The following is a 25,940-nucleotide window of genomic DNA, read 5'->3' as shown; positions in this document are numbered from 1 at the left end:
CATTCCCAAACTTCTCTGACCCTTTCTTTCCTCATTTAAACAATGGAGCTCACAATAAATACTTTTCACAGTGATATAGGGGAAATGATATAATGGATGTGAAACACTTGGCTTTTGTGGTATGCATATCACATACCCCTTTATCTCAGGATTAAAGCATATCAAAATTCTTCTTCCAGACCGTTGATATCAGTTTGCGCTTACAAGGAAAACGTACTCCTTTTCATTTGATAATTAGAATGCAACATGCAAATGGTCATGTTGGACTTAGCTTGGGATCAGTTACCACTATAAGCAGATACTAATCTCGATACCTGTACCATTGCCCTTGACCTCATCCCACACGTGCAACTTCTGTTGCCAGCAAAAACCCCAACACTAGTGTATTCCTCCGCAATCCATAGAAATTATTTTCCAGGTAATCAATCATAGAAGTAAATGCCTGTATGTAGCTATAGATGTAAGAGAATTGTTTTGCAAAAAAAAATAAAATAAAAGGTGTGTGTGTGTGTGTGTGTGTGTACATATATAGTGGGAGGATAAAATTTTATGAGCTCGTTCAACATAACGTGTTTGGAAGACAGATTATGATGTTGAGGAAAAGAAAGGAAAGCAGGTAAATTGAGGACATATTCCTGAATAGGAAGCAACCTGCAGCCTTTGGTATGTAAAATGTATACCAGCTACATTGATACCAGTGCTTCTTAAACTTCCGCATCACACAAGGGCCTTGGATGCCTGGACTGTCACCCCCAGAGCTTCTGATTCAGTAGGTCCCAGGTGGGGCCAGATAATTTGCATTTCTAACAGGTTTCCAGATGTTGCTGATGATGCTGGTCCAGGAAGCCACTCTGAGAACCACTGATCTATATAATTCACAAATGAATTTAGGAGCTTTTCATCTTTTTCAGTGGTTCCTCCAAGTTTTCATTTAAATTCCAATTAGTACCATGAAGTGTAATACTAGTTTCAGGTGTCGAGTTCAGTGATTCATCACTTACAACACCTGGTGCTCGTCACAAGTGCCCTCCTTAATGCCCATCACCTATTTCAACCATCCCTCCACCCATTCCCCTCTGGTAATCATCAGTTTGTTCTCTATAGTGAAGAGTTTGTTTCTTGGTTTCCTCTCTCCCTCTCTCTCTTTTTCCCCTTTGCTCATTTGTTTTGCTTCCTAAATTCCACAAATGAGTAAAATCATACGGTATTTGTCTTTCTCTGACTTATTTTGCTTAGCATAATACTCTCTAGCTCCATCCACATCATTGCAAATGGCAAGATTTCATTCTTCTTGATGACTGAGTAATATTCTATTGCATATATATACACTACATTTTCTTTATGCATTCGTCAGTCAATGGACATTTGGGCTCTTTCTATAATTTGGCTATTGTTGATAGTGCTGCTATTAACATCAGAGTGCATATATCCCTTCGAATAAGTAACTTTTTAAACAAGCATTTTCTTTTAAGTTTATTTGAGAGAGAGAGAGAGAGAGAGAGAGAGCATGTGCACATGTGCACACACATGAGAGCAAGGGAGGGGCAGAGAAAGAGTATCCCAAGCAGGCTCTGCCCTGTTAGTGCAGAGCCCAATGTGGTATTAAAACTCACAAACCCTGAGACCTGAGCCAAAATCACGAGTTGGACACTTAACTGACCAAGCCACCCAAGCTCCTCGAATTAGTATTTTTTGTGTCGTTTGGGTAAATGGTCCAGAATAGTTTTAATAGCATTGGAATCATATGTTCTTTAAAAGTTAATTGGAACCCAGCTGTGAAATTATTTCATCCTGGTAGTCCCCCTGCCCCCAACACACCCTTTTAAATGACAGAATTTTAATCACTGTTTCAATCTCTTTTAATTTTTTCTAGCTATTCTTGGGTTAATTCCCATTTTTGTTAAGAAATAATCCATTCTATCTACAATTTCACATCTATTGCAATAGGATTTACTGTGGTATTTTCTTATAATTAATGTTTGTGTGTGTTTCTTCTCTCCAGTCCTCATATTCCCCCCCCTTCTTTCCCTAATCATACTCATGCAATGCTTTTATATTTTATAAAAGAAACAGCTTTTGAATTTATTTGTTCTTTCTACCATTTTTGTTTTCCACTTCATTTCAGTATTTATCTTTTATTAGTTCCTTCTTCATACTTAGGTTTATCCTTTTTGTTCTTCATTCAGTTTCTTAATATCAGCACTGTGTTCATTTATTATAAGTCCTCAATAACAAAGCTATCATAACTATAAGCTATACATCTTCCTTGGAATACAGCTTTAGCTATGTTCCCTAAGTTTTAGTAGGAAATAAATATTCTCCTTCATTGGTTCTAGGTAGTTTACAGTTAAAATTGTTTTTCTAATTAACCTTAGAGTTATTGAGATGGATGTTTTCTATTTTCCAAGTAGTTAAAACTGAGTAGCTATTGCTTTATTATTTCATATCAACTTTATTTGCTTATGATCTAAGATTAAAGTATCTACATTGTAAAGTAAGTTAAAATTTTCTTTTCAGCCTTATAATTTATTTATTCCATTAATATTCCATTATGATGCAAGGTCTGTGCAGAAATCTGTTAGATTATGTGGCTTATGTTTTTCAAATCTTTATGTCCTTTCTTGTATTTACGTTCCTTGATGAATTCTGAAAGTTCCAAATCATTTCCTAAAGCCAATGTTACCTTTATTCTAAAACCTAAGGAACAAAATAGAGGCCAAAAAATTATGGATTGGGGTGCCTGGGTGGCTCAGTTGGTTAATCTTCCAACTCTTGGTTTCAGCTCAGGTCATGATCTCACAGTTTGTGAGTTCAAACCCCCCATCAAGCTCTGTGCTGGCAGAGTAGAGCCTGCTTGGGATTCTCTCTCCCTGTCTCTCTGCCCCTCCCTCACACATGAATGTGTGCTTTCTCTCTCTCAAAATAAATAACTTAATTAAAAAATAAAATAAAACTATGGACTAATTCACTTATACATGTAGGTGCTAACTTCTAAATAAAATAATCCAGAAGGACCCCAAAAGAATAATACTTTATGACCAAGAAGAATGTGTTCCTGGAGTATAAACATGATTAAAAATCAGGAGAGCTATCAACATAATTTGTCTCAGCAATAAATTAAAGGAAGGAAAAGAAGATTACAACAATACACGTGGAAAAGGCATCTGTAAAATTCAGCAATATAAAAAAAAAAACAAAACCTTCTTTACTTTCCATTTCTGTTTTACTTAAATATAATCTTAACCTTAATTTCTGTTTGTTTCACTTAAACATGATAAAGACTATCCACCAAAAACTAACAAATAACAAAATTCTAAATGGTTAAACTCTAAGGCTCTATTAAATTGAGGTATAAGAGACAGTACCAATGATCTGTTGTCACAGTAATGCCTCAGAACAACTACCAAACTCTGGGGACATATGACAATAAACATGACTAACTCACAGTCCCTGGGGATCAGGGGATCTGGCCTGGGCTTTTGTGCGTATCTGTAGTCCGCTCTAGGTCGTCTAGGCAGCTCTGGGATCATGACTGGGCTTGTGCACTTGTCTGGGGCTGGCTGGCTGTGGACTGATCTAAGATGCCCTCTGCTAGAACAACTGGGAAAATTTTACTCTATACAACATGTTCTCACCTTCCAACAGGCCAGCCCTAGGCGTGCTCTCACGGTGGTGACAGAGGAGCAGGAATAAGAAGAAGCCCAACATCAGAGCATTTTTCAGGCCTCTGCTAACATCCCACTGACTGAAGCACTCACGTGGCTCAGCCTAGACCCAGGGTGTGAGGGCACCACAAAGTTTCATGGCAAAGAGCATGGATACAGGGATAATTGAGACCATCTTTGTAATCCTCTAAAGATAGGAATCCCTGGTTCCACCAATGTTATTCATCATAGTTTCAGACATTCCAGTGCATTTGTATTGAATAAGTATTTGCCATAATTCTTGCAACCAGAAAATTAATATCATCATTTTTTGTTGATGATGCGATAGCATATCTACAAAAGTCAAAAGACTCCAGTAAAAAATTGCTACAGTTAGTAATGATATTTGACAAGGCAGTTAGATTAAAAAGTAAATGTAGAAAAATCAATAGGTCTTCTTTTCAGTCATTCATTTGACAAATATTTATTGAACACTGATTGAATGAATGGCAAGCATTCACTAGGGCCTGGGGATATAGTAATGAACAAAAAGGACAAAACACTTTTCCTCATGGGGCTGACATTGCAGTTGTAGGAAATGGAAAATAAACCACAAATGACTAAATAATAAGTCAGATGGTGACAACTGCTATGGAGAAAAATAGAAAGCCAACGAAGTATAGCAAATGCTTAGCAGGTAGGTGGGCAGAGGGCTGCGGTATGCCGTTTTCTATGGGGTGATCAGAGAAGCCCTCACTGTTACACATGTGAGCATCTGAGCAGAGGCTTGAAGGCCATGGGGAAGCCTTCCCTGCAGGTAACTGGAATAAGCCCATTCTGGTCAGAGGGAACAGCAAGGTTTAAGGCTTTGAGATGGGGTTGTACATGGTGTGATTTATAAGAGTTATCAATTACAAAGGTAGATGGAATCGTTACCATCACGATACAAACTATACAATACTTAGGGATAAACTTTAACAAGAAATGATCATTTGAGGAGCATAAAACATTATCTGCGTAAAAACCCAAGTAAACTATTTTAAAAAACAAAAGAACAAAAAAAGAAAAAAAGAGGAAGTCAACTTGCCTATCAGATACTTGAACACACTGAAGCAACCTTATCAAAACAACATGAGATTGGCAAAGGAGTCAATTAACTGATCAATACTGATTGGAGAGTCCATCTAGAACTAAAGCTGTACCCCGACTTGCTAACATCTTCAAAAGTAAATTATAAAGGTACATATTTTTTTAATGTTTATTTATTTATTTTGAGAGAGAGAGTGGGGGAGGGGCAGAGAGGGAGAGGGAGAGAGAGAGAGAGAGAGAGAGAGAGAGAGAGAGAGAATCCCAAGCAGGCTCTGCACTCAATCCCACTAACTATGAGAACTGAGCCAAAATCAAGAGTTGCTTAACCAACTGAGCCACCCAGGAGCCCCAGTACCCATTTGTTTTAACTGTGCAGTTAATATATATTAGTTGTCTATTGCTGCCATAACAAATCATCACCAACCTAGTGGCTTAAGGAAAATAAATTTATTACCTAACAATTCTGTAGGTAACGATCTCACAGGGCTATGGTGTCAGCAGGGTTGCATTCCTTTCTGAGGCTCTGAGGGAGAATCCAGTTCCTTGCTATTCCTAAGGGTTGTCCACATTCCTTGGCTTGTGGCCCCTTCCTCAATCTTCAGAGCCAGCAATGTTGCATCTCTCTAGGTATGCATACTTCATAGTCACATCTCCCTATGACCACACCTGGAAAGGGTTCTCCTCTTAAGGATTGGTGTGACTAGATTGGGCTCCCTGGATAATCTAGGATAATCTCCCCCATCTCACGTCTCCCCACTTAATCACATCTGTAGTCCCTTCTGCCATGGAAGGTAGCATCTTCACAGGTTCCAGGGAGAAGGACATGGACATCTTTGGGGACCATTTAGTGCCCCCCACAAACATTTTAAAGGAGATTTAGGAGAATATTTTTATAACCCAGATGTCAGGGAAATGTTTATAATCAATAGGGAACTAAGTCATAAAGGATAAAGGAAAAGATGAACGTACTGCGTCACGTAATTTGTTTTACTTTTATGACCAAACATATCATAAACAAACTCAAAAGACATATGCTAGATGTCTTACAACATGTGACAGGCAACATGGCCACATCTGCATTTTTACAGTGGTTATAAGAATAGGAAAAAAAAAAACTTTGGAAAATGAAGAAAAGATCTGAATAGTCAATTCCCATGAAAGTAAATCCAAATGGCCAGTAAAACCACATGAAAATATGTCCAACCTCAGTTTTCAGAAAAACACAAGTTTATGGTAACAATGAGTATATTAGTTCCCTAAAGTTGCCATAGTGAATTACCACAAACTTGGTGGCTTAAAATAACAGCAGTTTATTCTTTTCACAGTTCTGAGGGTGAGATGTCCAAAATCAAGGTCAGGGCCATGCTCATCCTGAAGACTCTAGGGGAGAATACACCCTTTGGTCTTCCAGTGTCTGATGTCTCCAGAGGTTCCTTAGCTGGTGGTTCCATCATGTCAGTCTCCACCTCCTTCTCCATATGGCTCTTTTCTCCCTGTGTCTTTCTGGTCTGTCTTTTATAAGGATATTTATTGGATTTAGTGTCCATCAGATAATCCACAGAGATTTCATCAAGATATCCTTAGTTACATTTGCAAAGACCCTTTTTCCAATGAGGTCATATTTGCAGATTCTGGGAATGAGGATATGGACGTATCTTTTGTGGGGGCTGCCATTCACCCATTACAACAATATACTAGGCCTGCTATCAAATTGGTAAGCATTTTAAAAGAGTGCTAATATTCACCATTGTGATCAATGGAGAGATGGAATTGGGAGAGAGGTGGAGCTCATACACTGCTGTGGTCTTGTGGATTTTTGAAAAACAATCTAGCAAACTCTTGATGCAAACACACACACACACACACACACACACACACACACACACACACATCATATACTACATGACTCAGCTTCTGGGACACTAGCCCATAAAAATAAAACATCAGGGGGCGCCTGGGTGGCGCAGTCGGTTAAGCGTCCGACTTCAGCCAGGTCACGATCTCACGGTCCGTGAGTTCGAGCCCCGCGTCAGGCTCTGGGCCGATGGCTCGGGAGCCTGGAGCCTGTTTCCGATTCTGTGTCTCCCTCTCTCTCTGCCCCTCCCCCGTTCATGCTCTGTCTCTCTCTGTCCCAAAAATAAATAAAAAACATTGAAAAAAAAATTTAAAAAAAAAAAATAAATAAAAATAAAACATCAGTATGCAAGATTTTATATACAAGGATATTACTGCATCATTGTTGTGGTGAAGGAAAGAAGAATCTGGAAACAAAATGAATGCCCCGCAATCAGGGAATGACTGAAAAACCTTGTGGTGCACCTAATACCATGGATACGCATACATGTGAGATTTGAGAAATATATGGATAGTGTAAGTCTCAGCTTTTATTATGGGCAGAGTGATTGGTAGATCATGCTAGAATTCATGTTTGAGGTTTTAAGTGGAAAAGATTTCTTTCTTTTGAGTCACAATGGCTGGAATCTTTTATGAACCTCTTGATTCCCTAATTCTTGATATAGCTGAGCCAAGTCACGTGTCACTAGCCGCCCCAAGTCTCCGATCGTCAGCTTCAGGTGGGAGGCCGCCTTTGCATACCTCTCAAGCTCCTTGGTCCTGTGAGTAGATGCCAAATTCCAGAAGAAGCAAAGTGTTTGGGTTCTGCTCTCCCTGAGGCGTAGTGAGGATATGGTTTTGTGATTTGACTGGACAGATAGAGAGATGTAATCAGTGGCTTTCGACAGAGTCACTGCTGAGTAAGTGAGAACATTTCTGTGCCATTTTAGTCCAGGAACTGAGAACCAGTGTTGGGATGTGCCTCTCAAAGATGTCTTGGCGCTGCTTCCTGTAACTCCCCCAGAATATTTTGAGCGATGGGAACACATTGAAAAAGGTACACAGCTTTTTCCTCCAGAAAAAAACCACATGCATTTAAAGGTATAAACGCTGGTATGTTTGCTTTAAAAAAAAAAAAAAAAAAAAAAAAAAAAAGGCACACTTGCCCAGAAAACTCAAGGCTTCCTGGAATCTCTATTAAGAATTCAGATGTACTGATGATAAATTTCTAAATACCATAATTTAAGCCAATACTATTAATAAGTAGAAAAAAAGAGTAAAAGGGTGTGTGTGTACATGTGTGTTTATCACAGGAAAAAAAAAATTTTTTTTAAGAATTGTGGGTAAATGCAGTTACACCAGGTAATCTGTGAAAGCCTGAGATCTAATAGTTATTGATCCTTTCAAATTGTTTGCATACAATGTAGTAGGGAGCATCATGGGGCACCTGGGGCTCAGTAGTGGGTTAAGTGTCTGACTCGATTTGGGCTCAGATCGTGATCTCATGGTTTGTGAGTTTGAGCCCCACATTGGGCTCTGTGCTGACAATCCAGATCCTGCTTGGGATTCTCTCTCTCTCCCTCTGTCTCTCTCTCTCTCTCTCTCAAAATAAATAAATAAACATTTTTTTTAAATGTAGCAGGGAGCATCAAGTCTGTGTCAACTCCAGAATACTTAGAAATATTCAAAAATAAGTTATTCACATCAAATCTCTTGAAAAGCATCCAAAGATCAAGTAACTCTGCCTGGAGACCTACCCTGCCCAGCTCTTGAAAGCCCTTCTTATTTTTTTTTTTATTTTTTAATATATGAAATTTATTGTCAAGTTGGTTTCCATACAACACCCAGTGCTCATCCCAAAAGATGCCCTCTTCCATGCCCATCACCTACCCTCCTCTCCCTCCCACCCCCCATCAACCCTCAGTTTGTTCTCAGTTTTTAAGAGTCTCTTATGCTTTGGCTCTCTCCCACTCTAACCCTCTAACCTCTTTTTTTTTCCTTCCCCTCCCCCATGGGTTTCTGTTAAGTTTCTCAGGATCCACATAAGAGTGAACACATATGGTATCTGTCTTTCTCTGTATGGCTTATTTCACTTAGCATCACACTCTCCAGTTCCATCCACGTTGCTACAAAGGGCCATATTTCATTCTTTCTCATTGCCACATAGTACTCCATTGTGTATATAAACCACAATTTCTTTATCCATTCATCAGTTGATGGACATTTAGGCTTTTTCCACAATTTGGCTATTGTTGAGAGTGCTGCTATAAACATTGGGGTATAAGTGCCCCTATGCATCAGTACTCCTGTATCCCTTGGGTAAATTCCTAGCAGTGCTATTGCTGGGTCATAGGGGTAGGTCTATTTTTAATTTTCTGAGGAACCTCCACACTGCTTTCCAGAGCGGCTGCACCAGTTGGCATTCCCACCAACAGTGCAAGAGGGTTCCCGTTTCTCCACATCCTCTCCAGCATCTATAGTCTCCTGATTTCTTCATTTTGGCCACTCTGACTGGCATGAGGTGATATCTGAGTGTGGTTTTGATTTGTATTTCCCTGATGAGGAGTGATGTTGAGCATCTTTTCATGTGCCTGTTGGCCATCTGGATGTCTTCTTTAGAGAAGTGTCTATTCATGTTTTCTGCCCATTTCTTCACTGGATTATTTGTTTTTTGGGTGTGGAGTTTGGTGAGCTCTTTATAGATTTTGGATACTAGCCCTTTGTCCAATATGTCATTTGCAAATATCTTTTCCCATTCTGTCGATTGCCTTTTAGTTTTGTTGATTGTTTCCTTTGCTGTGCAGAAGCTTTTTATCTTCATGAGGTCCCAATAGTTCATTTTTGGAAAGCCCTTATTTTTAAAGAGCACGTGGGTAAATGCATGATTCGTAGTTTCTTCTATATGTTTATCTTATTCTACAGTGAACATAAAAAAAACAACTACATGAATTAAAAACTCATCTATGTGATTTCAGAATTACTGTTCATAAAGTATTTTTGGAGTGGATTTTTAAAGAAACAGCCAAAGAAGTTACAATCCATAATCAGAATTTCATTGCGTAAATGTTTGGAGACCTTTTTTCATGCTGATATTTATAGGAGATTAAACTCTCAATTAGTTATGAATGTGAGAGACAGTGTGCATCACAGGGGGAAAGACCTTCTGTGTAAAAGGGATCCAATGTGCTCCCTAAGTTTCTGTCATTCCATTTGTTAAGTAGAGATGACAATAACTTTTACTTTTGCAGAGTTGTTGCAAGACTTAGGGTTAACATTACAGAATGCTGGAAAATTGCACCCAATAACTAACAATATATGAAAATTTAGGACGATATTTCTTTCTCATGTTCTTCCTTGTTTTCAATAACCATGCGCAAGAACAACACGAGATAGATTAGGCCATTTGTCTTTGAAATACTCTATTGGCCTATTAAGTATCCCTCAGTAATGAGTTGCATCTAAATACTACACTTCAGTGTGATCATGGGAACAAATACAACTTTTTAATAAGAAGAAGTAATGAGGCGCCTGGGTGACTCAGTCAGTTAAGCGTCCAACTTTGGCTCAGGTCATGATCTCCCGGTCCGTGAGTTCAAGCCCCATATAGGGCTCTGTGCTGTCATAACAGCTCAGAGCCTGGAGCCTGCTGCAGATTCTGTGTCTCCCTCTCTCTATGCCCCTCCCCCACTCACTCTGTTTCTCTCTCTCAAAAACAAACAAACAAACAAACATTAAAAGAAGAAGTGGTATTAGAAATCAGGTCTATGGTTCCCATGGGGCCTGGGTCATGCCTGCAAGGGAAGTATCCTGGATGCCTGATAAGCTTCAGGTTTTTATCTGCATGCTGGTTATGTAGTTCATACATTTACATTCCCTGCATGGGCCTATGAGTGTGTTACACTTTAAGAAAAAGTGGAAACCAAAAAAAGAAGAGATGTCCCAAAAAATATCTTCTATATAGTCTTTAATGGACCTCATTTTTCTATTTTAATCTTTCTCATATTTCATATACACATCAGAGGAGAAATCAAAATCAGTGCTTTATAACAGAGGCTTTTCAACTGAGGGTGGGCATCAGGCTGGCTTTGGACTTTTTTTTTTTAAAGTAAACATCAAGATCTACCCACCCCTAGAGATTATGATTCACTGGTTTGGGGGTGGGGGCCCAGGATTCTGTATTTTTTAACTCCAAAACTGCTCTCAAGTCTAGAGCAGAGGTTCCTAAACTTTGCTGCAATTTGGAATCACCCGAGGAGTTTAAAAAATGTTAAGGGACAGATTCTACCCTCAGAGCTAGCAATTTAATGTCTGGGGAGTGACCTGAGCATTCATATTTTTTTTTCTGGGCATCCAAATTTTTTTTTAATTTTTTTTTAACGTTTTATTTATTTTTGAGACAGAGAGAGACAGAGCATGAATGGGGGAGGGGCAGAGAGAGAGGGAAACACAGAATCGGAAGCAGGCTCCAGGCTCTGAGCCATCAGCCCAGAGCCAGACACGGGGCTCGAACTCACGGACCGTGAGATCGTGACCTGAGCCAAAGTCGGACGCCCAACCGACTGAGCCACCCAGGCGCCCCTGGGCATCCAAATTTTTTAAAGCTCCCCAGATGATTCCAATGTACAGCATCTGTGAACCACTGTCTAAAACAGAGAGAAGGAGCTTGGAAAGCTCTTGTAGGTGTTTACGAACAGCAGTGAAGACACCAAGGGAACCCCAGCATCATCTAATTGCCAAAAGCCAAATCTGCCAGCCCTCCATCCACCATTTACCCTGGCCTGTGGCTTTCACATAAGGAAAATATTTATTGTCTGTTTCTATAATGAGTATGTATTTGTTTATAGGGCCTTAATATGCTGTCTGAGTCGTCATCCTTCTCTTAGTCTATAAATTTCTAAATGGCAGGAGCAAGGGTGGGATAACATCTTGCACAAGCAATGAAATGCAGCAACTAAATAGACAACCACAATAAGGCAGAAATTACTTTCTGCCGCTCACCAGGGAGGCAGACTCCAGTATTTTATATCTCATCTGCCCTAATGACTTCACTATAGGAAAAGAAAATGCAGGAAACAAATGCTTCTGGGAGAACAAGAGGTTTCACAGAGGGTAGCGTTAGACTGTCCCAAGTACGGTTCATATTCCAAGGATCAGTCACTCCAATGATGAAAAATGGCTCTATTTTGATTGGGAACTCAGCTCTCCAGATGACTGTACTCAGCGTTTGTACAACTTCTTGATTCTTTGCCTCCTCTCTAACCCATGGGTCCTCCCTTGCACTCACTACCTTCAAAAGACCTCTTTCCTCAGATATGCCTTAGAATTTCCTTTACTATGTCCAAGAGGTATAGCCAAGTGGGATTGGAAAGGGTAGGGGTCTTGTCATTTACCAAAGAAGCAGAAGTTGCCTTTGAAATAAGCAGAAATTCAGAACCCAAAGTTTGGAACATTTTGTCAATTGGAGAAATAATTTAGCTGATAAATTCTTTAGTGAGAGGTGAAAAATAAGCTCTGATGTCTCACTTTGTTCTCATGAACTTAAGCAAGAAGCTTCTGGATAGCCCTGTTCAATGGGCATCCCTGAAGGAACCATGCTTCTCTCTCAGAAATGCACTCCTCCATCCTCAATGCCTTAATACACTCCTGTTCACCCTTCACATCGTGAATTCTTCCTGAAACTTCCCCTAGCTTGCCAGGAATTAAGGATGAAGATTTGCTCTCTCCTTGTACTCTCACAGCACACGGTTCACATACTGATTATAGGACGTGTCATCGTGTGTTAGAAAATATTTATGCCCTGGACAGGCTCCTCTGTTAAACCTGGGCTCTTCTTAAAAGAGGAGGGAACCTCACGCAAATTCCCAGCCCCAGAACTTAGTCCGAGGCCTTGGCACATGGTAGGAATCACACCACCTAATTACAGTAGACGATGTTTGGCAAATGAATTGCCCATCCTGACAGTGTGGCCATATTTATTAGCAGGAGCTTTGGACAGTAAAGCTCCTAACTGAAGCTGACATTATCCTAAAATAGGAAGCCACATCAATGCTGCCTTTTGACTCGATAAATGTCAACTCTCATTCCATCCAAATAACTCCTTAAGTCTCCACTGGTCCCTAATGGAAGATCAAAGAAGCTCTTAAGACCTGGTCCTTTTCTCCATTTCAAGTAGTGGGTTAATGCTGCAGGTTAATTCTAAGCACTCGAGTCTACACTAGAATAGCAATGGAGGCATGTCCGACCTTTAATCTAAGTGAAATAAAAAGACAATGGAGTTGGAGAGGTGAATGTACAAAAGAGAAAATGAAGTGTGATAAGTTGGGGTAGGAGGTGTATATAACGTTTAGATAAGAAGGGATGTAGATCATCAACCTGTACTGTCCCATATTATAGCCACCAGCCACAGGTGACTAATTTAAATGCAAATTGATAAAATAAACCAAAATTAAATATTCATTTCCTCCGTCACACTAGCCACATTTCAAGTGCTCAATAGCCACATTTTGGACAGTACAGATAAAGAGCATTGCCATTATCACAGTAAGTCCTATTAGACATGATTGGATAAACCCCATCCTTTTTCAGATGGGAAATCTGACATGTGGAAAAGGTTAGATTGGCCATGGACACACAGCAGGCGTAGGCATGGGACCCAAATCTCAGGAACCCCAGACTGGCCTCACAACACTCCATGCTGTGAGATTTGCCCACTTACACTCTCTAATTTGGGTGGGTCAAAGCAAATGAAGAAGGCTGGAAATCTTAGTTAAATTCAAAAGTACAAAGTAGCCGTGCAGTGCTGTTATACTTCAGCAAACTTACAGAAATCTGTAAGTAAAAAGTTCATACAGGGGCACCGGAGTGGCTCAGTTGGTTAAGCATCTGATTTTTGATTCAGCTCAAGTCTTGATCTCATGGCTGTGACATTGAGCCCCACGTCAGGCTCTGCACAGACCATGTGGAGCCTGCTTGGGATTCTCTCTCTCCCTCTCTCCCTCTGCTCCTCTCCTGCTTGTTCTCTCTTTCTCTCTCTCTCAAAAAAAAAAAAAAATTCAGTTATAGTAGTGATCTTAAATGGAAAACTTCTGAACAAAACTCATACTTAAGTTAAAACACTAAGTGGTCTTAAAAACCATCATCTAATCACTCAACACTCTATGAAGTAAGGAAATTGCATGCAAATCAATAACCTCCACGCACACACTTGTAGCTATTTAACTGCCTGCCTTTGTCTAGTAATTACATATTGTTGCATATTAAAATATTCCCTCTAAAAAATTCACATTTGCATCTTCTAAGTATACGTAATTGTGGTTAGGGCTGTCACACATCACACACTGATGTGAATTATTTGGCTTTTCAAAATGTTTTTTATACTTACATATGTTCAAATCTTTCTTACATCTTGAGCTGGTTTCCATAATATAATGACGTGCCCATGTATGCCCTCCCATAAAGAATATCAGCTTTCTTTATATGTTTAAATTGGGTTTTCAGAAACCAAAGTGGTGAATTTTCAGACCTGGGGTAACATTTAAAATATGATTATGTGAGAAATTTGTTTCGAGGTCATAGGTACAGGGACATTTTTTGGACATGGTTTTTCAGAAAGCTAACAGGGATTTTCTTGAATTTGCAGATAATTTATCTTCTTATTTTGGAGTGAGAACATCTCTATCCTGTTTCCTTTCGAGCCTTAGATGACCCTACTGGGAGCCTGTCAGTTATTACAAAGCAACATACAGCTTGGGGCACCTAGGTAGCTTAGTCAGTTGAGCAACCGACTCTTGATTTGGGCTCAGGTCATGACCCCAGGGTTGTGGGATCCATCCCCGTTGGGGCTTCTTGCTGAGAGTGAAGCCTGTTTACAATTCTCTTTCTCTCCCTCTGCCCCTCTCCCCTGTCCCCATTCTCTCTGTTCAAGAGAGAAAGAAAGAAAGAAAGAAAGAAAGAAAGAAAGAAAGAAAGAAAGAAAGAAAGAAGGAAGGGAAAGAAAGAAAGAAAGAAAGAAAGAAAGAAAGAAAAAGAAAGTAACCTACAGCTGGTGTAAGGGGACATTTCATCTCTGTCACTGGGGTCACAAATCAATAGCGTTTGCATTATTTGACTGAAAGTGCAGGCTCAGCAGTGTGGCCACATAACACGGGTGTAAATGGTTCCAAACTCTAGGTAAGCTCACCAGCCTAGCTTACTTAACAACAGGTTCTCAACATTCTCCAATCCACTCAGGTGTCAGGGTATCTGGAAGTCATGATATTCTTTTAGAGCACCACAACACAACACATCAGGGAACTTTCAAGGTAAGGAACTTCATTTGGGGTGAAATCCGCTAATATTTTATACTTGATTCTGGGACAGACCTGTGAGTGGTAGCAGGCACAAAAAAAAAAAAAAAAAACAAAACTATGAGAAACAAAAATTTTGCAGCTAAGAAGTTCTATTGAATGGTGTTTCTTTTAGAAAATAAGTAAAATTGGGTGTGCTTTAAATACATTAAAATATTTAACTTTGGCCAAACTTCCAGTTTTGCTTTGAAATGCCCCAGTGTAGTTTATGAGACATGGATGTTTTATGTAGCCTGAGAGCCGCTGACACAGATCAGTGAAAGGGCCAGGAAGAGGGGGACCGGTCCAAATTGGCAGCTAGAATCCTGTGTTTATGGTATTCTGGTATTGTTTTGTCAGAGTGTAACTGACATTATTTACACAAAGTCACAACACTTGTGACCTTATAGTACTCCATGCGAAATGTCTTATAGGTAATACCTCCCCCAACCTTCACAACCTCTCTCTGAGACAGAACTATGTGATCCCATTTTACTGATAAGGAAACAGGTTGAGAGAGGTTGAACTGCCTGAGGTTGCACAGTTAGTAACTAATGGAGTTGGATTTGAACCCAGAATATCCTGACTTCAAAGTCACTACAAGATGTTGCATCTCAGGTAAAGGCCAGGGAGAGCCTTGGCTTAGCAGGCTCAGTACTTCTGGAAGAATTGGGGCTACCAAGCCAGACATTCACGTTCTAAAGCATTCTTCTGGTTTTCAATTCCAGAGAGCATTTGTGTTCTTTAGTTGATTTACCGTGTGCTCCTGATTACTCCATTCCCCTGTTCCCCTCTCCTTCAAATTCAACAAAGGGAATAATTTAATCAAACTAAATGAACGTTTCACCAAAATTCTTTTTTCCAGAATTTCTGGAAAAACCCCAGCAAGCAGGCTGAAATATCAGCGAAACACATTTTGCAGGAGTAGCTGTCCTTGAACACAAGACAGAGGGAAGGCTTTTGAAGGAACTGTGAAAATGAGAGCAAGAGTCTGCTAAGTCTACCCGAGAGTGGGTTCAAGGGCCTCCAGTCTACCCCCTCCGTTCTGAATTTTTGGTTTATGGCTCATCTGGCAAATAGCTCAAAAGCAAGTTGCTCTCCTTCCTTTATTGATTTCTAAACCTAACATTTGATGGTTCTGTTACAACTAGTTGAGATGAGGCCACAAACTTTCTTTTATCAAGTAGGTTCATTGGCTACCTGATATTTGCCAGGAACTATGGTGAGAACCAGGGATTCATTAATGACGGCAAGATGGCTCCTGCCCCAGCAGGGGAGCCTATCCTCCCACCCAGGGACAAGGGCACACAGCAACATGGTGTACGTAAGGCAGTGTATGGGGAACTCAAAGGACATTTCTATCCAAAATACAAATATTAGGGTTACCTGCGTCCCTGATGCCCCTAAGGGCTGAAAGGCATAATCCTTGTAGAAACTGTGACCATGGAACTCTTTTAAAAGTATTTTATTAATCTTATTTATGGGGGAAACAGAGAGAGTATGAGCAGGGGAAGGGCAGAGAGAAAGGGAGAGAGAGAGTCCGCGCTGTCAGCACGGAACCTGACATGGGGCTTGAACTCACAAAACTGAGATCATGACCTGAGCCAAAACCAAAAGTTGGACACTTAACCAAATGAGCCACCCAGCTACACCTATAGTAAGAAAAAAAAAAATTTAATGACATTGAGAAACTCGAAGAGTGTAAAATAAGATGTAAAATGCCCTTCTCCCAGCAGGTGACCACTGGTAAAATTTTTTGTATGCCTTATCCAGAATTTTGTATGCACAGCATTTATACTACACACACACATACACACAAATATATCTTTTGCACAAACTGGATCACACTCCATATATCATAATAAAACTTGGACAACTTTCCATACCTCTCTGTAAATCTATATTTCACAAGTAACAGGTATTATGATTTTGTTTGTATAAGCAATACTGTAAGTATACCCTTACTCCCTGTCATTCTTTTTAACAGCCACATGTTAGTCTGTAGTGTAATTAATGTACCAAAGCTTATTTACTGGGTATTCTGTTGATGAACATTTTTTTAATATTTATTTATTTATTTATTTTGGAGAGTGAGAGCACACAAGCAGGGTAGAGGCAGAGAGAGAGAGACAGAGAGAGAGAGAGAGGGAGAGAGAGAGAGGGAGACACAGAATCTGAAGCATCTGAGCTGTCAGCACAGAGCCCTTCGTGGTCTTGAACTCACGAACCGTAAAATCGTGACCTGAGTCGAAGTCAGCCACTTAGCTGACTGAGCCACCCATGTGCCCCTTCTGTTGATGAGCATTTACACAGGCCACAGTGAATATATCTATATGAATAAATGTGTCTGTGGGATAAATTCCAAGAGGTGGGATTGCAGGGCCAAAGGATATATGCTCTTAGAATTTTGACAGATATTGCCAAAATCCTGGGCTGATTTGTACTTTATTGACAGTGTGTAAGAGAGCTACAATTTTCTTTCACATGAAACATATGTGACAATAACCCTTGCATCCACACAGTGACTAACGGAGCTCTGAAAGTAGGAAGTCTGTACCTTGTATTTGATAGGTCTCGCAGAATCCTGTGTCATTTGCTAATAAAAGAAAATGGCAGAGCCACTATTCAAAATGCTTCCCTTTTCCAGAGTCTTTCTTCTAAAGTCTTTAAACTGCTGTGTCGTAGGAATTTAGTTTAAGCGTTTCCTTGAACCTTGGGTTCATGTACAACTTGGCTTCTAATCCTCTGTTGCGGGAAGAAAAGGAAAACAGGAACCTATTTTGTGGCTCTCTTAGTTAGGTAAGGCTCTCCAGAGGGAAAGTGAGATTAATCACAGGTGACCAGGACAGGTGACTCCTCCTCCCTGTCCTTACACAGTCCTGGGGAGTCCTAAGACCAAGCTCAGTTTAAAACTGATCTGCCTGAACTGCTCCTCTTTGGTATGGAAATTTGTGGGAACAGGACATCTCATCTCAGATAACTTAGGCCACTTCCCTATGGTCAAGTTAGTCAGAAAAATTTCAAGAATCATTTTAGGATCTTTTATCCCATGCCTGGCAGAGCATAGAAAAATATTAGCTTCTAGGCCTAGATGACTGCTTTGGGATCTCCAAGTAAAAGGTTTCAAGGTTAGTCATTACTAGGCAATTCTGCTGCTGTGACTGATTTGAACACCAGCCCAGGATCAACAATTGCTAGAAACGTCTGGCTCCTCTCATCAGAAAGAATTTTTTTCAATTTCTTGTTAATTAGGGTATTCTAACCACTTAAAGGTGCATCATACCTCTTGGAGCAGGAACTGAATTAAGTCATCAGAAAAAATCACACCTTTAATGACTTAAGTCCTTTGAGTATTATCAACGGAGGACTTTTTTGATCTATAATCATTCTGTTTGAAACTATTGAACATAGTTTTTGAAGTTTATAGTGAACATGCCTAGGACATGATGCTAACTTGAAAGAACATTTTGTTTACAAGATGTCTCTTGTGTCAGTTCAGACACTTCAGAAGGGCCCAGGACACGACCAACAGCACTCTGAGACTGCAGACTGCATGACCCATGAAGAGAGAAGCATGCATTGCGTTTAATTAAAGCAAACCGGCTGGAAGATTTATTTCCCTTCCTGCATATCTAAAAAGAAACGTAACCAAGCACCAAATATTTTTCTCTCTGCCAGTGTTGTGGGGTTTATCTTGGCTCGTGTTTTCTTAGCTCAGACATTATGGAAAACTTTATTGCCTTGCAGACACTTTTCTGGGCGGCTGAGGAAATAAAAAGGAAGCACAACTTAGTTTATTTCTTCTCTGCGAGGAAATAGTATCCAGACAAATAAATACTATCTGCCACAGTTAAAACTCAGGAGGAGGAAGCTAAGCATTGCCTTTGAAAATAAGGAAGTTGTTTAGGAAAAACACCAGAGGTCGTTGCTGGAGATGGGGAAATCTATCTGTAAAGTTGCGGAGGTTTTAAATTTGTCAGCATGATCAGGAACAGCCCAATACTCTGAGTTTATATATAGATAGAGAATTTTGAGTCATGCTAGTGTGTAAGGAAAAGGATTTCAATCTCAGTGTATTTAAAAATATTATAGGGGCTCCTGGGTGGCTCAGTCGGTTGAGCATCTGACTCTTGATTTCAGCTCAGGTCATTATCCCAGGGTCATGTGATCAAGCCCCATACTGGGCTCCATGCTGAGCACAGAGCATGCTTAAGATTCTGGCCCCCTGCCTCCCCCCACTCATGCTCTCTCTTTCTAAAACTAAAAAAAATAAATAAAAAAAATTAAAAAATTAAAAATAAAAAAATATTTTAGAGATATTTAATTTTATTTTACCGAGATGTCATTTTATAGATGTTTTAGCCTAGGCTACATTTAATACCCTTTAACCAAGAAACAAACTCCCAGAGGTAATCAGGTTTTCTTTAAGTGCGATTGTAATAGTTAAGTGATATTTTCAATTTTGTGTTACTTCTGAAAGGCCAAGTTGTATTTTAATCCTTAGCACCCTGCCCCTATCCTCCCCCCAAAAAACCGTTGAATGAATAAATATACACTGACATAGTGGCTGTTTTACCTGAACAAAAATTAGAATACAGTTCCTTTGAAGTCAGAACCATATAAAACTGCAATTAAAATGAGCAGATTGTTACACTGTTTTATGTTCCAACCAGATAGAATGTGCATTTCAGGCACACAAACTTTTGTTTGTATTTGCTAAGCATTTAGGACTTTGTGCAAACCATCAACCACACAGTTTATGAAATATCTTTCTCAAAGCCAAGTCGCATACCCGGAGATCTTATTGGTGTTTTAAATCCTTATGTACTTGATTTCTTTAAAAATTCCCCAGTCTTCATGTGGCTCATAAGCAGCAGTAATAAAGCCCTTGTTTGTCCACTTGCCAACCCTCCCATTTGGCGAGTGAGCCTCTGGCTTGAAACCCCATACTGGGCTCTTGTCCCATTTTTCGTGAGTCTCCTCTCCCCTCCCTTTTCTTAGCCAGCACTCTGGACGACAGTCAGAAATCAGAAGGGCTTTATTTCCTTAAGCAAGTCACTTCTTTCAGTGTTTCTGGCATTGCTTTGGTGCAGTGGCTTTAAACTGATGACCACAGTCCCCAGTAAAAAATACATTTTACATAACTACCAAGCCTACAAGTGGTGTGTGTCTACAAACTCAAACACAAGTTCCACAAAACAATCCTTACTCTTAATAAGTGCAGTGAACTTCCAGTTGACTTTATTTAATTTTTTAAAAGATGCTTCTTTCTGCCCACTAAATTGATTTCACAACCCACTGATGGATTGGGACCCACAGTTCGAGAAACACTGTGTTAGTGTACTTGATTCAGCCCTAGAATTTTAAGTTTGGCAGTCAATCACAGGCTTGCTTATATGGACAGAAAAAGGCAGGACTATTCATTGCTAGGAACATGGTGAAAACATCCTTTGGCAGCTCTCAGAAGACCTCTTTAATAGCAGTAGAATAAACAGGTATTAAGTCTATTAATGGAAGACTGTCCCGGCCAAAAAATAACAAGGGGTTAAAATATTGCTGCCATGAACTCTCAGAAGATAGGCGGAATCCCACAGACTCCAGTTCTAGAACCTTGGTTCCAAGTACAGCTGGCTAACAAAAAAAAAAAAAAAAAAAAAGTTTAGCCTGTTTTCTAGGTAGTAAGGAATGGAGATATTCCAGATGCAGGCAGTGGAGAAGAAACTCATGATGCTGAGGTAGAAAGCCTGGCTCTGTGACTGTCAGTCATGCCTTGTTTCCTGTTGGGACCAGGAACGGAGTCTTCTCGGGACCTCTAGCCACTGGCTGTCTTCATCCATCTTCTGGCCATCCTCCAGACTTTCTTTTACTACCTTGGGCTACAACGTGTTCTGCCCTGGCCACCTGAGTGAAAACTTGTCTTCTAGATTTGGGACAAACTAAAAGATGTTCTTAAAACCTGAAGGAAATAGGGGCGCCTGGGTGGCGCAGTCGGTTAAGCGTCCGACTTCAGCCAGGTCACGATCTCGCGGTCCGTGAGTTCGAGCCCCGCGTCAGGCTCTGGGCTGATGGCTCGGAGCCTGGAGCCTGTTTCCGATTCTGTGTCTCCCTCTCTCTCTGCCCCTCCCCCGTTCATGCTCTGTCTCTCTCTGTCCCAAAAATAAATAAAAAAACGTTGGAAAAAAAAAAAATTAAAAAAAAAAAAAAAAACCTGAAGGAAATAGTCTACTAGGTGTTTCTGATCCCACAATGTATTAACCCACCAAATCAGAATCCTTTTCGGTACAATTTCACAGCCACAGCTTTTGTGAAAGCTGTAAGTGTAGAGAAAATCCAGGATCAGTGCACAGTTAATTCTGTGTTTGGCAGTTTTCACTAGTTACATGAGGAAATGTTCCTTTCTCTTCCTGGTCTTGGGCTAAGGATGTTTCCTTTTTAAGCTTATGCCAAAGCAAGATGGGAATTTATCAGCTGACAACTCAAAGTGGACCAGATCTAATCAGTCTAGGAGCCTAAATCTGTATTGTTTTCCTGCCATGCAACACCAAGTTTAACTTCAAAGGGGCCACTGCCGGTGTTCTTCCTTCATACTTTACCCAACCATTCAGAAAGGGTTTAAAAGGGGCACCTGGGAGCGCCTGCTTTGGATTCTGTGTCTCCCTCTCTCTCTATGCCTGCCCCACTCACACTCTGTCTCTGTCTTTCTCAAAAATAAACATTAGATAGATAGATAGATAGATAGATAGATAGATAGATAGAAAGGGGCATCTGGGTAGCTCAGTTGATTAAGCATCAGACTCTTGATTTCGGCTCTTGTCACAATCTCATGAAGTGATATTGAGCTCCCTGTCGGGCTCCATGCTGACAGCATGGAACCTGTTTGGGATTCTCTCTCTCTCTCTCAATCTCTCTCAAAAAAAAAAATTTTTAAAAAACATTTAAAGCTATCAAGAGACATTCCTGATGATAAAGATTCTTGGGCATCATTGAGGATTCTGAAGAAAGCCGGGACATCTCCCCCCACTGAAAGTTGGTTTTCTTATGTCTTTCAAATGGAGCAAGAAGAGTCAGAAGAGTATTCACTAGGGCATCAGAAGCCCTGAAGATGACTCTCATTTCACCTACAAACCGGGAGACTATAAAAATGAGACCGCCCTACAACCGATTTTCTGCTTCTCTAAGCTAGGAAACCACTGTTGGCTCACATTGCTCGTGGAGCAGATATGACCATCAAATAAGATAATACACATAAAAATACTGTGACAAAGTCCAAATGCTGTGTTCTGTTTTCAATCAGTCCAGACCTAATTTGGGGAGAGGAGTTGTATTTTTAAGTCCTCATAGCCCTAGGTGTCTGGTTTTTATGGTGAAAGTACAGGACTTAGATCTAAATAAAAGAGAGCTTAACCCAAGGGCACCAGGTGGGGGGAGCCAAGCAGGGGTATTCAGGGGCAAAAGAATTTGAGGAGGAAATCTGGCTAAGGTACAAGCCCTTGCATTCCATCTGCAGGTTATACTGCACATTCCAGAAACTCTCCAGAAGAGCCTGGATTTTCACCACAAGTGCTGCGCCTTTAAGGGGCTGCTTCAGTGCCTTGTGTCTCATGAACATTGAATACTGCTTATTGGAATTTACCCAACTTCAACTCCTGTTGGACTTGACCTTCAACATCCTAACTTACAGGAGCAGACTGCAGTCAGAAGTAAGAAGGGCCATCATTCTTGTGTTCCTCCTGATTCTGTATCCCATCCCACCCTGGCTAGTGTGAGAAATGTCGAATTTTTCTTCCTCATAGAAACATGGTTGTTTACTAGAAAAATAAAGGTCAACACAAGGTGTGAAAAACAGTGGTTACAAGAGAAGACAGAGATGTTGCGATGAAAAAAACTTGTCTCAGTATAAAATTTCTATTTCTTCTAGTCACACCATCATCTTAAATCTTGAAACTGTTCTGGTCTCAACGTAAATAAACAAAGCTGCTAATGAAATTCATTCAGCCTGACATAAGTGAGCTCAGCCTCACAGTGGGTTGACATGCTTCACCTATGTCTACAAATGATCCAGCCATTTGTCCAAATGCAGGTTTTTGAGATATTTAGAGGTTGAGGCTAAAGTATTAAACCATTTGCATTAAGTCAGCTGTACACAGAATTTCTCCCTTGCCTCTTAGCTAGTGATCACAACAGGGTTGAGCTGTGAAGAAATACAGCCTGTCTAGGATTTCTTCTCTCTTTGCATATGTAAGCATCTTATTGAACCACACCGAAAAAATGATATCAGAAAATGCTTTCTTTAGAAAGTTGCCTTTTTTTTTTTTTTTTTTTTTTTTTTTTTTTTTTTTTTTTTACAAAAGCGTGTTGGTACTGGTGAGCTCTACATGGTTGATAAAGGCTTGTGAATGAGAAGAGGCATGTCTTAGCTTGGGCTGCTATGAGAAAATACCACGGATTGGGGGACTTAAACAACAGAAATTTATTTCTCACAGTTACAGAAGCTAGGAAGTCCAACATCAAGGTGCCAGCGGATTTGCTCTCTGGGGGAGGGCCCTTCTCCTGGTAGGCAGATGGCTCTCTTCCCATGGCCATTTCTTGGTGCCTGCATTTGGAGTGAGATCTCTCTGTCTTCCTCTTCTCATAAAGACACTAATCCCATTACGAGGGTTCCAGGCTTAGGCTTAGAGCTTCAACATATGAATGGGGGGGAGGAAGGGACACAAACTTTTATCCCATAACAAGGTATAACCTTAGCAATGAGCATTAAAAATTTCTAAAAAGCCTCATACTTTAAAGGTCAACGTAATGTAAAATTACTTTTACTCTAGTCTAATTGTGGGTCATAATTTAGCAATTGTTTAAATACTGGCAGAAGTACTGTTTTCTGAGACATATTAGTTCCACTTGAGACCTAGGAAATAATCAGGAAATTAAGGTTAGATGGTCTTCTGGGAAGAAAATAAAATATATGTGGCATGAGGAATGGATTCTATAGCTTGTGAGGAGAGAAAGGTAATACAAAGGCACCTTTCACCAAAGACAGCCTGGTGTTTGTGCCAGGACCAGTTTTGTGCCATGGACCCATGTGGCCATCTAATTTGGCTTATAGACTCTTTCTCAGAATACTGCTTTTAATTTTTTTTGAACGTTTATTTACTTTTGAGACAGAGAGAGACAGAGCGTGAACAGGGGAGGGGCAGGGAGAGAGGAAGACACAGAATCCGAAGCAGGCTCCAGGCTCTGAGCTGTCAGCACAGAGCCGGACGCGGGGCACGAACTCACGAACCCGAGATAATGACCTGAGCCGAAGTCAGACGCTTAACCGACTGAGCCACCCAGGCGCCCCTCAGAATACTGCTTTTATTGTATGATGTGAAATACAAAGGATTACAAAGGAAACTAATTATACTGAAATAGAGCTTCACCCCTGGACCCTTTGGGGGACCATGGTCCATGGACCACAGATTAAGAAACCCACATACTTGAAGCCCAGGAGATGCATAAAAAAAAGAGCGATAAGGCAAATGGAATCAAAAGAATTTTCAGTGCATTACAATTACTGTTTCACAAGACAACGTAGGGTTGAAGTCCAAGGTCCTGGCTTGATCGCAACGTAGCCTCAGAGCCCCTCGCAATGCCTGCGGATAGCTCCTGAGAGCAACCAAACTGGAACTGGAGAATCTATAGCTTCTGTCTCTTATGAAGCTTCCAGATGTTTGTTGGTTTTCTCTCAGACAAGTCCACATTTACATTCTTCCTATTATAAATATTTCCAGTTCTCTACTTAAAGAATCAAGGGAGCATTTAAATTATGTCCTGTGAATGCTTATTTAAATGGTGTAATGTAAAGGGGTGGTGGATATTCATTTTGTGAGCGGTTCTGAGCAAGGGCCACATCCGATGCTCTGCTGGTTGTGGGAATTATAAGTGACTCGAGATGAGGTTCCTGCCCACAGGAAGTTAAGAATCTAGAGGCAGTAAAAGACTTTCAAGACGGCGGTACTACTGATTTTTAAAAACTTGTCCTCAAACATTGGGACATAAATAGAGGGTTACGATATAATATGTTCCCTTTTCCATAATTCTGGATTCACTTGGAAAATGAAAAATACAATGTATTTTTGTACATCATGTACTGTACACAGTATAATATAATGCTGCCTACTTAAGAAGCAAAAATGGGCTTTTTGTGGGATGCTGAGTAGGGCTGAAATGCGCGGTCTTCTAATTCTCTGCCTTTGGGCAAGATGGACTTGAACTTCTCTAATAGAATGAAATCCTCCTGATTGTTTATACATTACACAACCTCTCTCAGCAAATCTTAGCAATTTTAACAGTGTTCAAATTATTTTTCATTTCTCCTGTCCAGTTTCTTTATAGTATAACTCCAGGCCTGTTTCTGTCAGTTCTGAAATGGAGATTATTAGCCAGACACCATAATAGTTTTTATATACTTCATATATTTTAGCAAATAAGAACATAGTGAATTAGTAAAAGGTTGAATAAGTGTACTTGCAAGGCATCTTGAACGTTTTCTATTTTGTGCTCTGTAACTCGAGTCCCTTTAACTTTTCTGCCTGTCTTCTGTATTCCAACATCATTATGGATTCCTTTCACCAGCCTTAAGTTCCTAAACATCTCTTAAGATGAGAAGAATAGAAGGAGACTTCTGCCTACTTGGCAGAAGCTTAATAAAGCTTAATAAGAATGCATCCATTCATGGTGCAGATATATAGCATAATTATTAGCATAATTATTAGCAAGTGATTATTAATGGCATTACCATATATTTGGTAAACGCCAAAGGGTTGATTTATTGTAACAAACTTGAATTTTAGAGAAAGTTCCAGTAGTTTTTTTATACCTAGAACTTAAATGTGACATTACATTTGGCCAAGAAAGCCACTGAGGGAAAAGATACCAGAAGGCAACAGCTGAATTTTGGGACAACACATTGATGACCTACTTTTAAATTTTTACGACTGGCTTCATTCTATACATTTCTATGATAAACTGGGCCTTGTTGGTAAATGACATAAATATAACTCAGATTTTGTAT

General features: G+C 40.1%; 1 protein-coding gene across 5 annotated transcripts in view; it reads left to right on the top strand.

Annotated features, from left to right (window-relative positions):
• THRB (thyroid hormone receptor beta) overlaps positions 1-25,940 on the top strand; it is a 384,988-nt gene that overhangs the window by 195,527 nt on the left and 163,521 nt on the right. The window lies entirely within an intron of this gene.

Source organism: Panthera uncia, chromosome C2 (assembly GCF_023721935.1).
Source record: "Panthera uncia isolate 11264 chromosome C2, Puncia_PCG_1.0, whole genome shotgun sequence".
Lineage (NCBI taxonomy): Eukaryota > Metazoa > Chordata > Mammalia > Carnivora > Felidae > Panthera > Panthera uncia.
This window is presented reverse-complemented; position numbering and strand designations above follow the sequence as displayed.